Here is a 14,195-nt window from a genome sequence, read left to right as displayed (position 1 = left end):
GCTGCCGACCTCTTCCTGTCCAGCTTGACCTGATAAAGTCAAAAGTTCGTCCTCCGCACACGAAAGCAGCTGTAACGACTGTTGGGCCTTATGAACTGGTTGTGTAACTTCATCCCGAACTTCGACAGTGTGTCCGAACCGATGACAGAACTACTGTCTCCAAAAGTCAAATTCAGGTGGACAAGCGAGGGAGACCGCGCACTCAGCGACGTTAAATGCCTATGTAGGGAGTGCCACGTGCTTGCTTGGTTGAGACCCGAGGACTCCATCTACTTACTAACCAACGCCAGCCAGGATGGCATGGGTGTAGTTCTGTACCAGCTAAGGGAAGGAGGCGAACGGTATGTCATCGAATATGCGAGTGCCATGTTTGTGTCAGCAGAACACAGATATCATGTAAAGGAACAGGAGTGCCTGGTGGTATGGAGGTACCAACACCATCTCGAAGGCAGGACTTTTACATTATGAACTGACAATCAGTGCCTTAAGTGGCTAGACTCGGTGCAGAGATGCAAGTTCAAATTCACGAGATGGGCCCTCACCCTGCATAATTTCAATTTTAATGTGGAACACATGCCAGGGCGCGAAAACCATTTAGCGGACAGGTTGTCATGTCACCCTGACCACGAGTACGTCTACCAGGATGATAGTAGCTGGAAGGATTTGCTGCCACCATCGGAGAATTCTCCAACCTATCCGGGGTAAGAAACACCTGCCACCTTATACACTACCACCCAGCCTCCCGTAACACCCAGGACTCCCCAATACCCTGGTCGACCACCACAAGGTCGTGCACCAAGCGCAGCAGACCGATGTCACCACACAAGCCAGAATAGCCACATGTGAGACGCAGCTCCAGGCCTACCAGAGGTGTCTTGAGGGGGTGCTGCAGACAAGGGCCCCAGGAAACATGGAGGCCCTTGCTTTTTTTTTCACGATCACGACTTGAATAATCAGGAGCATATGGAGAAAACCAACACATTTGCTAAATCAAGCTCAGTAAATCACAAAAACATTTTTTTTTAAATATTACAAACCACTTCTTTCAGATTGTGAACTTTTCCTTTGTTCAGCAAGGATAGTGTTCTAGTACAAGCCAGAAATTTTCCATAATTTGTTTTAATAAAAATTTTCGTGATTTACAGAGCTTGATATAGCAAGACGTATGTTGGTTTTCTCCGTGTGCTCCTGATTATTCGTGTCAATATTTTGTTGGTTTTCTCCATGTGTTCCTGGTTAGTCCTGGCGAAACCTGTGCTATATTTTCCGAGTGGTTGTAGTTTTTCCTGTCAATATTGGGTTGGTTTTCTCCAAGTGCATCTGGTCAGTCCTGGCTAAACTTCAATTTGTTTTCTCCGTGTACTCCTGATTATTCGTGTCAATGATTTGTTGGGTTTCTCCATGTACTCCTGGTTATTCCTGGTGAGACTTCTGCTGATATTCTCCAAGAGTTTCTGGTTATTTCTGAGAAAAGAATTCCTATTAATATATTTGTTTTTCGTGATGAGACATGAAATTTTCTCCAGAGTTTCATATAAATTGCTGAATTCCTGTTATTAAATCAGCACTTACAATATTTTCATCAGGTGGAATTTAAACAAAAAAATCATTACTCAATCGAATACTATGCCTTAAATCAGATGTAAAACACTATCATGCAAGACATACTTCCTTCTCCTTATAGTCTAGAGAAGCCCTCCATCTCTTGCGATTGTGAGTGAGCATCCAGCAGCACACATAAAAAATAAATAATATTTACCTCAACACAACACATGACATATTTTGGCAGGATTACTTGCGGCAAGTCTCTTGTATGAGGTATATTAACTCTCGCTGACAAAGTATTAAAAATTATATTTATGTATTTTTTATAATTTAAAGCTCTCATTATGCATCTGGTATTCGTGCCAGAAGATAATATGAATCCCTGTTTTTGCCTGCAGCTGTAGATACTGCAGCAAGGAGTTTGTCATGAGAAAGAATGCTAGGAATCACGAGAAGAATGATTGTGTTAAAAACTAACTACACAAAATGTTAAGCTGTGATCGGTGTAGCTTGTTGTTTACACGAATTGATAACTTAAAAATACATGGCAGAACTTGTAAAGCTAAGCCCACTTACAATATATAGGACATCAATGGAGTTACTATTAAAAAAAGTATGCTCCATGATGTAAATAATTTTCCTTGACTTGAATGTGATTATGTTCATAGCTCTCATAATCTCAACAAATAACTTATAATGTAAGGATGATGATAAATTAAGGTAGACTTAAACTAATAGAAGTATCATCACTGTGAAAAGTGAGAATACATTCAAGATGAATTCAAATAGATCCTCCGTATTTTGTAAAAAAATTATGGATTCTTTAAACGGGATCTTTAAGACAATGAATAAGCTTCGACGTCAGCATTTCGAATTCTGACAGTAATCCAGGTAAATAGGCTATGCTTACTTCTACAATGATGGCGACTGAATTTGAGGATGATGATGACAAAACAAAAGATATCCGAGATCTTAAAAATATCAATAATAATATTCCAGGAAGATTATGGCAGCAGAAGATATTGGTTACACTTCACGGGAAGATCCTAATATATTGGTCGATCGTCTGAGACTGCTACAGGCATTTATTAGTGGAGAGAACTATTCGCACCTCAACGAAGTAGCCACCATACTCCATAAGCTAAGAAATGCAGGCTTCATACAATAATGACTTTTTTTACCTACATGTGTTTAAAATTTAAAAAATAAATTATATAATTGATTTCAAAAATGATTGTTTTATTTCTCAAAATTTTATTTCTAACTAAGACTGAGTTCTCTCGACTGTGTCTACAGGATGTGTCCTGCGTAATTGTTGACCTAGAAATTCAGAAGAAAAAATTAAATCATAAAAAAATCAACTATAACATAATGATGATTCGATAGATTTTCGTCTGGCTGGTAGGCGAATTTATGCCTCTTTTAGGACTATTCAACATATTTCATTAAATAAGAATTTTTTTAATCTAAAATAACCTATTTTGCATATAGCAAGTATCGAACCAAGGACGGAAAATAATTAAATTAATCAGTTACTTGATAAGTGATTTTTGGATGAATTTTGGAATATTTTTCAAATTTAGGTATATGTTAATAAATACAGATTTTCAAAATAGCTGATTCCAAGATGGCCGCCGACATCCTGATCATAGGCAACGAGTGGCAGACACGCCCGAACATAGCCGATTCCTCACGATTGAAGAGCCAACGAGCCATCAAGTCATCAAGACGTAGTTCCCTAAGAAAAAAATTGCTCCAGACTTGGCCAATTTATACTACACCCTAAGTATCAAAAACTTTAATGCATTATACTTCGAAGTTCATGACGACATGGTTAGTGTAACATACGCTGGGCTGCAGGTAAACACTCAAAAATGAATAAAAATAAGGCCTTGGAAAGCGTCGGACCAGAGAACAACACAACAAAAAGAATTACCCCAGAGGTGAACAGACGTCGTACAAAGGAATTTACTTATAAGTTATAACCTACTAGGAACTCTAGGAGGCTATGTGGATCGGGGATGAATAATAATGAAATAACAAGGCTGCTGGTTTGATTTATATAACTGCCCTTTTTACTAAACTTATTTGCTTAACTTTTTCTTTTCTGTTATCTTTAACCTCTAAGTACACATGTATTAAAATATAATTCATTACAAACAGGCGGGCGCCCCGGGGCAACAAAATACATAGAAAAGTAAAACAACCATCTATCTTAAACTTTACCCTGGTTTTAAGTGAGCTCGCATGTTCAAAGGCAAGACAATTACATTTTTGTTTTTAGTTGGCTTTTGAAATTACTTTAACTAAAATTTTATGTCCTGAAAACTGGTGGTCCTGGCGATGGAGGTTTCGGTAGATTAAAGTCCTGAAGAAAAAGTTTTATGTAGAAAATGGATGTCAACCGAGTGGGAAGAAAACTTCTCACTGCATGAGCCCAATCATGGACTGCTAGTTTGGCAGTGAAGTTCCATTCTAATTCTTCTACTTAGTTCTTGGACGCCACCTGCAACCAAAGTCCCAAATTGCTTAGACTGGTTAACAGGCGACTAAGGCTGGGAAAAACTACGCCCAGGGAAAGGCAAAAGGCCCGGGGGGGGGGGGGGGGATGATATGACGATCACTTACCCAAACTGCGGGGGAAATCACGTTAGCTGGCTCCAGGAGTCGAGTAGCTTACTCCCGGCACGGAAATTCGCAGAAGCCATTAAGAGGAAAGAAAAAAAAATAGATAAAAAAACTAATACAGGCAGCAAAAAATACAAATTAGAGAAATAAGGCATCTATGCCTTGCCGTTCGCGACTACATGACGTAGTGTCGATTCTTTGAAATACGACTGAGATTGAATCTCGCGAATCGTTACACGTGGTCCTTACTGACCAGATGCTGCCTGCCGAATGTCCAAAAAATGGTGTCGTGGCACCTAATTAAAGAAAGTTACTGCACCCATCCAAAGAAAAGGGAGGGGGGGGGGTGATGGCCCGAAGGTATCCGAAGATGCCCGAAGGGGCGAAGCAGATGGCAAAGCGCTCTCCGCGCTCTCACCCGAGTCGCAGGTGGACTAAGGTCGCAATCGCAGCGCGACTGCTGGCAAAGTCGATTGTGACAAGCTGTCTCTTATGGGAGGGATGAGTAGTACGCTCTGGTGGCCAAAATGAGAACCTGCCTGGAGAGTCACAGAAACGTCCGCTGGAGTGCAGTGGGCGCAAACGCGACCAGCGCACAGAGCAAGGTTAGGGATTTTTCCCGCCGCTAGGCTTCGCTGAGGGCTCTGTTTGACAAGGGCGAATGTCCTTGAAGAGACAATGTCCCCGCCTGGGTTCACTAGGGGTCGATGCTCCGAGTTAAAGATCTCGTGAAGCCACAGGTGGGCGATGAGGGGGGGGGGGGAGTTTAAACTTGCTAAGTCGCCTGGGAAAGGCGTCGTGTGGACCATACCGAGGTGTCACCGGGGACTGTAACATGGTCCTGGACGTGCTGGCAAAAGGCTTAGCTATGCTTGTCTCCGAGAAATTAGAGTTGTTAGCAGTGGGCTTGGGGTAGCATTCGCTAGCACGAAAAGTCATACTGTTACAGGAGGAAAACGTGATTCAAACCGCGGTTGAGATGCTGCGATCACAAATCGTCAGCAAACAGTATCTAATTGAAGCCTGCGTACAAGCGCAGGTGCAGTGTGTTTCACAAGATTACGTCGGAGTGTAGAGTAATGGAAACAAAATTAAATGAAACTTAAAAATGCAAATTTATTATTTGGTTTTCTTCTTTAAAAATTAAAAATTAAATTAAAAATTCAACAGTTGTGCCCAAATATTATGATAAACGGCACATTAGCTAATGCATGTTCCTCCAATGTTCCTTCAATGTTATAATGTTATCACTAAAAAAAAAAGATCGTTACAAATGAACTTAAGGACATCTTGCAACACTGCAGAGCTCAGTCTTTGTCTCTTTCTTGCAGTTCGGACTACTAGCCGCGCGCGCTCGTACCTCAAGAATACGATCATTACGTGAAACTTTTGTTACATTACAAATAAGCAGATACCTATAACCAAGATCTTTTCTGAACCCAATAATAAAATCACATTAGTGGCAAATTATATACAAATTTGAAAGCCTTTTAGTTTTAAATATCTTATAATTTTAAAATTATAATAAAATAATGTTATACTAAAAAAAATCATGATTCGTCCTATAACCATTTTAGTGTTTTTCAAATGTTATAAAAGTTCTCCGTGCTCTTTCTCTATTTGAATTGGCCTAGCTTTAATCTAAAAAAATTAGTTGTCTGTAAAGTCAGTTTACGGACGATAGTTTACCGTGCCGTCGTCCGGGGTCTCGGGCTCGAGTCCCGGTGCGGCTCCTAGCGGGAATGGCTGTTGTGGATGTAATGTGTCCGGGTGGGCGCCAGACTAGCTCTGGTGCTAGTCGATAGGTGGGTCGTGGGGTCGGTTGCCCTGCGTGGCCCACTAGGACCGTCGGCGGTGTTGCGTGGGTTATGAGGAATTAATTAGGCGCTGAAGTAATGCAACAAGTGACATGCGTCGTTTATTCCTGCGACTGTGGGTTTGGTGTAATACCGTTGATCACACACCACGTCGTACAGAGGGTGACGTCACACAATACAGAAGTTACACAATTACACAAAAATGAGTCTGAAAGTTACTTAATAAGACGTGGCACAAGTTTACAAAAAAATGTTACACGAGGGTGTGTTACACAAGTTTATGAATGTTACGTGGAGGTGCGTTGCACAAGTTTATGACTGTTACGTGGAGGTGCGTTGCACAAGTTTATGACTGTTACGTGGAGGTGCGTTGCACAAGTTTATGAATGTTACGTGGAGGTGCGTTGCACAAGTTTATGACTGTTACGTGGAGGTGCGTTGCACAAGTTTATGACTGTTACGTGGAGGTGCGTTGCACAAGTTTACAAAAGAAAACACTCAGTTTCAAGGCGTCGTACAAAGTCACTAAATATTCCGTATTAGCGTGGCACTAGGCGTTTCTGAGCCTGGTTACTCAAACGAGGGGTGAGGGTGATTGGAGGCGGCAAATCCTGTATATCTACGTATCGAGGCGGTGTTCGCGTCCACAGTAGTAGAGCGCGGACCGCAGCTAAATTCGCTCAAAGTTCCCTTACGGGATGGTGTCAGTGCCGGAGCGACTGGTTTTAACTAAAGTTCTGTTCTTCGGGAGGCGGCCCGTGCCGTATGCTGAAACTACCCCGCAGACCAAGTGTGGTGCAGGGGTTTTTAAAAGTTATGCGGCCGGATTAGGTCCTGGACCGAAAAACTGGACCGGGTACACGCGGAGAGATTATTAAAAAGGGGTTTTAAGAATGACTATATTTACCAGAAGTGAACTCGGTGTGGACAAAGGATGATGTCTCTCCGTGGGACGTGCGTCCGCCCCGGTCCACGAGTCGCGCTGTACTGGCGTCATGTCATGGCGCCCGGCCGAGGCTCGGTGGCTCTCGCGCCAGGGTTGACCTCATTACGTTAGTTTCTAATGTGACACGTTAATAAGAGATTTTAAGGGCGTTAAATTCTTACATTAATTATTAAAGCTGAATCAAGATCACTCGTCCCTTCTACAAATTGAAGATAGTATGTTTAAGAATTATTTCATTTAAATTTTACGTCACACCAGCGACTGTTCGTCTCTTGCCGGACTGCTCTGGTGGGGGTAATAACGCAACACAAGGGGTTAATAATTATGTCACATGGGTTAATTGACTAATTTAGGCAGAAGGCCGCCAGGGGGACACTCACACACGTATCGACGTATTTACACACGTGAGTGCCCGGGTACTCCTACGTCGCACTTTCGTTAATCAACTTTTAATGTATACATAATATTGTATAATATTCTGTGTTTGTTTTTGCAACGTGGTCGGCTGTAATGTCGGTCTGTTTATTAGGGGGGCCGGGTTCTACCTTGGTTGCTGGTGGCTCGCCTGACTCGGGTGGGCCATGGCTAGGGGCGCGTTCCGTTAGCGGGGTTGAATACTGGCGGTTGCAGGTCGGGCTTTAGGGTGGCCTTCGGTCGGACGACGTCAAACGTGACAACGTCATAACAAAACATTGATGAAATGATTGATCCAGAAGAAAAGGAAATATCATATTCGGCCTGAGACTGAGCAGTAATAGGTTTTTGCAACCAAACCATTTAGGCATAAAAATATTATATTCTTTGAGAATAATTTTTTTTCTTTCTTTTGTATGATAAAATCTACCTCTGCATACTTTTATGAATAAAATTGAATCCTTTTTTATTGAATTATCACTATTTTGTATGGATACAAAGGAGTGAAATGAAATGTACAATTAAATTAATAAATTTACTTTAATTTGCATTCATTGATTCAAATATATTTATTACTTTTGAAATGTTGCGTGCGCAGTATTTATTTTTACAAGTACAATAAAACTTTGCGCTGCCGGGATTCGAACCGACAACCTTAGAACCGGAAAATAGCGAATTTAACCGAACGGCCACGAGGCCCTACTTGAGCAATCATAGTTTCAGATGGTGTATACATATTTATAAAAATTTTGTTCACGGTAGTGGAATAATATTATTTCGTTTTAATAACTCGATTTTATAACAAATACGCATCCCAAATACACCAAACTTATTTATAATGTGTTACAATATTTTTTAAAACTTTGTGCAAAAGATCCCGGGTGTAATTTGAATTATTATTTGTAACTGTAAAACACCTTTGTTGGTTCAAAACGTATTTGAATATTCAACATTACTTTTAAATAACCGTACCGATTGTGCTGAAAATCGGTGGACGATCGTTAAATTACATAATATTAATAATTCAAACGACGAAAATATGATTGAAAAGTCAAATCGATGGTTGTTCCAATCGAGTGGAAGAGAGATGCCACGCATGCGTACAATGAGCAAACAGGACACATCCGTCGTGGGACATCCGTAGTAGGACACTTTTTCGTGCGTGCAGCCGGCGTTCATCGATTTATTAGACGTCACGTCAAAATGGGTTTTCCCTATCATTTTGCTCTGTTGTTGGACACCCTTAAGGGCCCCGCCTACCTGGGCACACATGCGGTGCGCAGAGCTTCAGGAAAAACAACGCGATTTGATAACTACTCAAGATATCCGAGTGGGGTCTGCTTACGAAAATAATTTATGAGTTCGCTGAGGGCCGTAAAGTACTTTTGTTTTTTGATTGAGTTTTAAACTGTATTTTTATAAGAGTTAAAGTGGCTAAAACGCATGTTTTCAAAGTAATTTTAAGGCGTTAAATAACCGGTACAGATTCTTGAAAGTACTTAAGGGACTTGCATGATCCCTTTATCTTCATTTCTCCGCCATATAATGTTACGGACACCGCTCAAATTTCACAGTTATCCTGTGACGACGAGAAGACTGCGCGCCAGTTCAGAGCCTTGCTCTTAGAGGAGATACCGCGCTAGAAATACCAGCGAGCGTCGCGCTTATCATCCCGCCTCACCAACACACATGCACTCCTGACAGTCTGCATAGCACAGCAGTGGCTTGTGTAGTCTGAAGGGTACTTGATCTTGATGATGCACATTTCTTCATGTCATGTTACGTCAACCCCATGTTATAAAAAGTAAAACACTATTGAAAATACTTTGATAAATGATAAATGCATTCCACCTGTGTGTGATCAGCTGCCAATAAATTTAAAAACTATATAAACTTATGGTAGTACAGAGAGCGATTTACTATCTCTTGATGTAATTTTTTTTATGCCAGGAAATATATTTTCGAAGAGATAAATAGTTCACGTGTCCACTGTCTGCCAAGGTGGTTGGTGTTGCGCACTAACAAACTCGCCGTAATCAGTAGTAACGCAGCGCGGGTGTTCGTTATCTTTTATCTCGCTATCTTTCACAATATCTGTAACCTCAGAAAGAATCACAGCTATTAGGTTTATCAATATCTGGTTATTCGCTACCAAATGTTATCAGTTTTCACGGCCACAAAATTATTACTTGAACTTTGAAGCGTTATATTAAAAAGCAAACTCATGTGTTTTCATATTGATCATGCTGCAAATAAACATATAATACGAAACTCGAACGTGAAATTTCAAACAGAATTCTTTGAAATATGGTCGAGCTGGATATTCGCTTTTCAATTTCATACCAAAATTACTAGATGCGAATCATACACTTACTTTCTGAACCCAAGGCTAGAATTCGCTGCCTGAATAGTAAACGTTGCTTTCACCATCAATCGCAGATGGCAGCACGAAACAAACAGAAATTTAGAACTATTAGAAACAGCTCCGATATAAAAGCGAAGAATTACTTGAAAAAAATCCTAGCCTTCAGCTTCGGACCTGAATCTCGACAGTGAATTTTATTAAAATACTCTCTATAGTTCTAAAATTCATTAAACAGTTAATACTTTAAAGTTTCCACACACGTTAGAACTTACACGTCAGTGGCATTACTGATATATTAACCTGAAACCTTTTTTCAACACATATTTTAACACTAATCATGTTTGTATATTTGTATTCGCCTAAACGACTTAAATAAGTCTGTAAATAATTACTACATAACTTATTGCTTTCATTCAACAATATTATATAATACTACAAGCTTAAATCCCATGGCTTCGCATTTTGTATGTTTATTATTGTTATCTTATAAAATTAATTACCTACCTTTATTAAAATATGATTATTTATTTTCAACATACACCTTTATCACCCTTTCGTGTTAGAAGTTCTGAAAATAAAATAAAAATTATTGGAAGATTTCGTATGTTTATTATTGGTATCCAATATTATTTATTAAGCCAGAGGTGCCCACCCCCCTCAAACACTGTGACTCACCCCCCCCCCCCTAACCTAATGAGGCCCCCCCCAAATTTTTTGTGCCATTTTCTCAATGATTTTATAATATTATACTTTTTTAGTATTATATTTTGTCACATTTTGCATTAATTAAAACTAATTTTCTAATAATAATAATTTTGGTCATAGGCGTGTGTGCGCTTATTGTCGAAGCGGGGATAGGGACCATCCTGAACCGACAGATGCCAAACTGCTTTTGTTGAGGAAAGTGCGGGGTTGCTAATTTGATATACAAGATACCTTTCAATTATCAAAGCACCAGAAACGTATTTTCACATTAGAAGCTATAAGTATGTAAATGATATATATTTTCTCGTCTTTTGACAAACCTTTCCCCCCCCCCCCCCTGAAATTTTAATGACGCAGTCTGCGTCGTTACCCCCCCCCCCTTGTGGGCACCCCTGATTAAGCTGAATTATATTAAGAGATATAATTATTATTCTTAAAAACATATTTACCACTTTTTCACCCCTTAGGGGTTTTTTATTTCACAAAATATAAAACTTGTGGTTGATAGATTTGTATATTTATTACAGGTACCCAAAATCATTTACTATCCTTAATTAAATTCGGAAGTATAATTATAAATCTCAAAAACATACTTACCTCTATTTCACTCCTTAGGGTTTAATTTAGCAAAATAAGAAATTGTGGTTGTTTGTATTCGTATGTTTATTATTGGTACACAATATGATTTTAAAACGCTTAATTGAATTCGGAGATAATTTTATTAATTTTTTTGAAACATACTTACAACTTTTTCACCCCTAAAAGTTTTTTTTTTGAAAATATTAATTTCTTTTGGTAGGATGGTTTTGCATGTTAATTATTGGTAACGAATATCTTTTCCTTAGCTTGATTAGTTTCAGAGATATAATTAATCATCTCAAAACAATATTTACCTTTTTTCACCTCCTTAGGGGTGAAATTCTGTTATTATATACAGCCTAGTTTTAATGTTAGCCAAAGACCTTTCAAATAATAAAGTGTTCATCCAAATCCGTCTAATAGTTTTTTTTATTGATGCTTGAACAAGCAGACAAACATACAAACAGACAAACGGACACAAATTTAATAAAATTATATGTTTGAGTTCTAAATTCATTTCATCCAATGTACAGACTTTTTGCCTCGAACAATTGTATTATTAGTAGAGATAGTGATTGCGATATTACCACGGAATATATTTGGTAAACTAAAATAGTCGTAGTAAAAAGTAATCCCAGGTTTTAAAATATCTACCTAAAAAAACTGGCATTACCTTGATTATAATACACTAGCTGCAGTACCCGGCTTTATTGTCTGCGAGTTAAAGCAAACTGGATAGCGCTATATGACAGTGTGTTGGACATAGAGAAATGTCACACAATTACTGTTTGTATGTTTATGATCTATGATTTTTTGTTTACCCATGGCGATCGGTTATTTATTATTTATTATTAGTTATAAATTATTAAGACCATTAATCGAAATAAAAACTATCCTATCTCTCAAGTTGGAAAAAATTACACATAAATGCTAATTTTCATCGAAATCGGTTGACTTGGTGAAGAGTTCACTGGAAACAAACATCAGGACACTGGATTTATATATATATATATAGAAAGATATTCTCATTGCATTCATTCAACGGGCTCGGTAACACAGCTGTGTATCGCGCGCTTTTCAACCGCAAAAGACTTGGTTCAAGTCTCAAATCTGGACATTTTTTCCTCGTTTTAATAACATTAGTCTACACCTATACTATGAATAAATCTGTTTTAAGGCAAAAAGTATGTAAATTGGATGAAATGATAATATATCTATTGGAACTGGCCATTTATATTATCAAGAATTCAAAAATATAGTTTTTAAAATTTTAGAGTTTTTGTCTGTTTTCCTGTTTGTTTAAGCATCATTTGATGAACCTTTTTTATTAGAAATGTCTTTACCTAAATTAAATACTAGGCTATATATAAAAACACAATCCACCTTTAAGGGAGTGAAAAGGGGTAAAAATAAGTTTAAGATACTTAATTATATTTGTGAAACTATTCAAGCTAAAGAAAAGATATTCGGTACCAATAATTAACATCCAAATGACCGAAATAATTATTTTTAATTTTGCGAAAATACTTAAGTATTTTATTAAAATTATTTTATCTCCGAATTTAATCAAGCATAACAAATTATATTGTTTGGAAATAATAAAAATATGAAAACTACCTAACACAATTTTTATATTTTGCGAAAAACAATCACAAAGGGGTGGAAAGGGGGTAAGTATTGAAGCGCTGACGGCTCTCTATATTCTTATGTGTATAGCAGATGGCTTCACTGCAACACTTTGGAATGTCAAATTATGTGGTAATAAAAATAATTGTATAATATGTTGTTGGGTGCCAGGTACCTTCGGTATCTTTTTACATCAGTTTAACTTAGAGTGATGCTCAGGGATGACAAATAGATATAGGATTTATTGATTCAAGGCCAGAGAATTGTTTTGACTTAAAAGTCATACACTATGATGAAGGTAATAAAATAAACAAATTAAAATATCTGCAAACAGCAAATCATTAAAAATAGTAAAATAAACAGTTTTGAATTGACCGCTGTGACTCGTTACGTCACAGTATTCTTTTAAGATTAATAATAATATAATCGAGTATAATTATGGGTAGTAAATGATTTTGAGTACCGTAAATAACTATATAAAAACTAAAAACCACAATTTTTACATTTTTCAAAATTCAACCATAAATGGGTGAAAAATGGGTAGGTATGTTTTTAAAAATATTATTTACATCTGCGAATTTATTCAAACGCAATAAATATTATTGGGCACCATTAATAAACAAACGAAAACTACCAATAACAATTTTTGTATTTTCCAAAATTCTAACTCTAAAGAGTGAAAAACTGGGTAGTATGTTTTTAAAATTAATAATCATATACCTGAATTTAATCACGGTACTATATTATATTGGGTTACAAACATAATTGTTATATTTTGCGAAATGGAACCCCTAAGGGGTGAACAAAGTAAATATGGTTTTAAGATTAAATATTATATCTCAATAATAATATTATACCAATAATAAACATAACAAAACTTCCAACCACAATTTTATCATATTGCTAAATGCAACCCCTAAGGGGTGAAAAAAGGTAGTAAAGATTTTAAGATAATAATTATATTTCTGAAATAAATTAAGAACAATAAATTATTATAGTAGCAATAATAAACATATGAAAATGAACAACCTCAATTTTATCAGTTTGCGAATAGGTTTGTTAAAAAAAAACACTTCATATTCGATGAGAATAAGAAGAAATATTCTAAGAAAACTTACATCTATAGTTACATATTTCTTATTTTTTGCGTTTATTAAAATCCGGCATTTAATTGTGGGGGGGGGGGGGGGTGGTGAGGGGAAACAGGTTTTTTTTAAAAAATCGTATCCTCGAAAATAATTAAGATGTAAAATAATAAACTTATGAATTATTATTTAAATCATTTGCAGGATTCTGCCCCTAAAGGGTGTAAATTGGTTAAGTTTGGTTTAAAGTAAAAAGCTTATTTCTGAATCTACTACATCTAAGGGTTAGAAATTGAGAATGAGCATTAAGCATATAAATTTACTAATTGTATTTTTTTTAAGTTTTCCGGATTTCGTCTTTTAGGGTTGTGAAAAGGGAATAAGTTATGTTTTATCATACGAAATTCATATTCCATAGCAAACAAAGAAGGATGTAAGAATCTGAACATAAATAGTGTAAATAATTAATTACATTTTTTCGATAT

Source organism: Bacillus rossius (assembly GCF_032445375.1).
Source record: "Bacillus rossius redtenbacheri isolate Brsri chromosome 9 unlocalized genomic scaffold, Brsri_v3 Brsri_v3_scf9_1, whole genome shotgun sequence".
NCBI classification, from domain to species: Eukaryota; Metazoa; Arthropoda; class Insecta; order Phasmatodea; family Bacillidae; genus Bacillus; species Bacillus rossius.
This window is presented reverse-complemented; position numbering follows the sequence as displayed.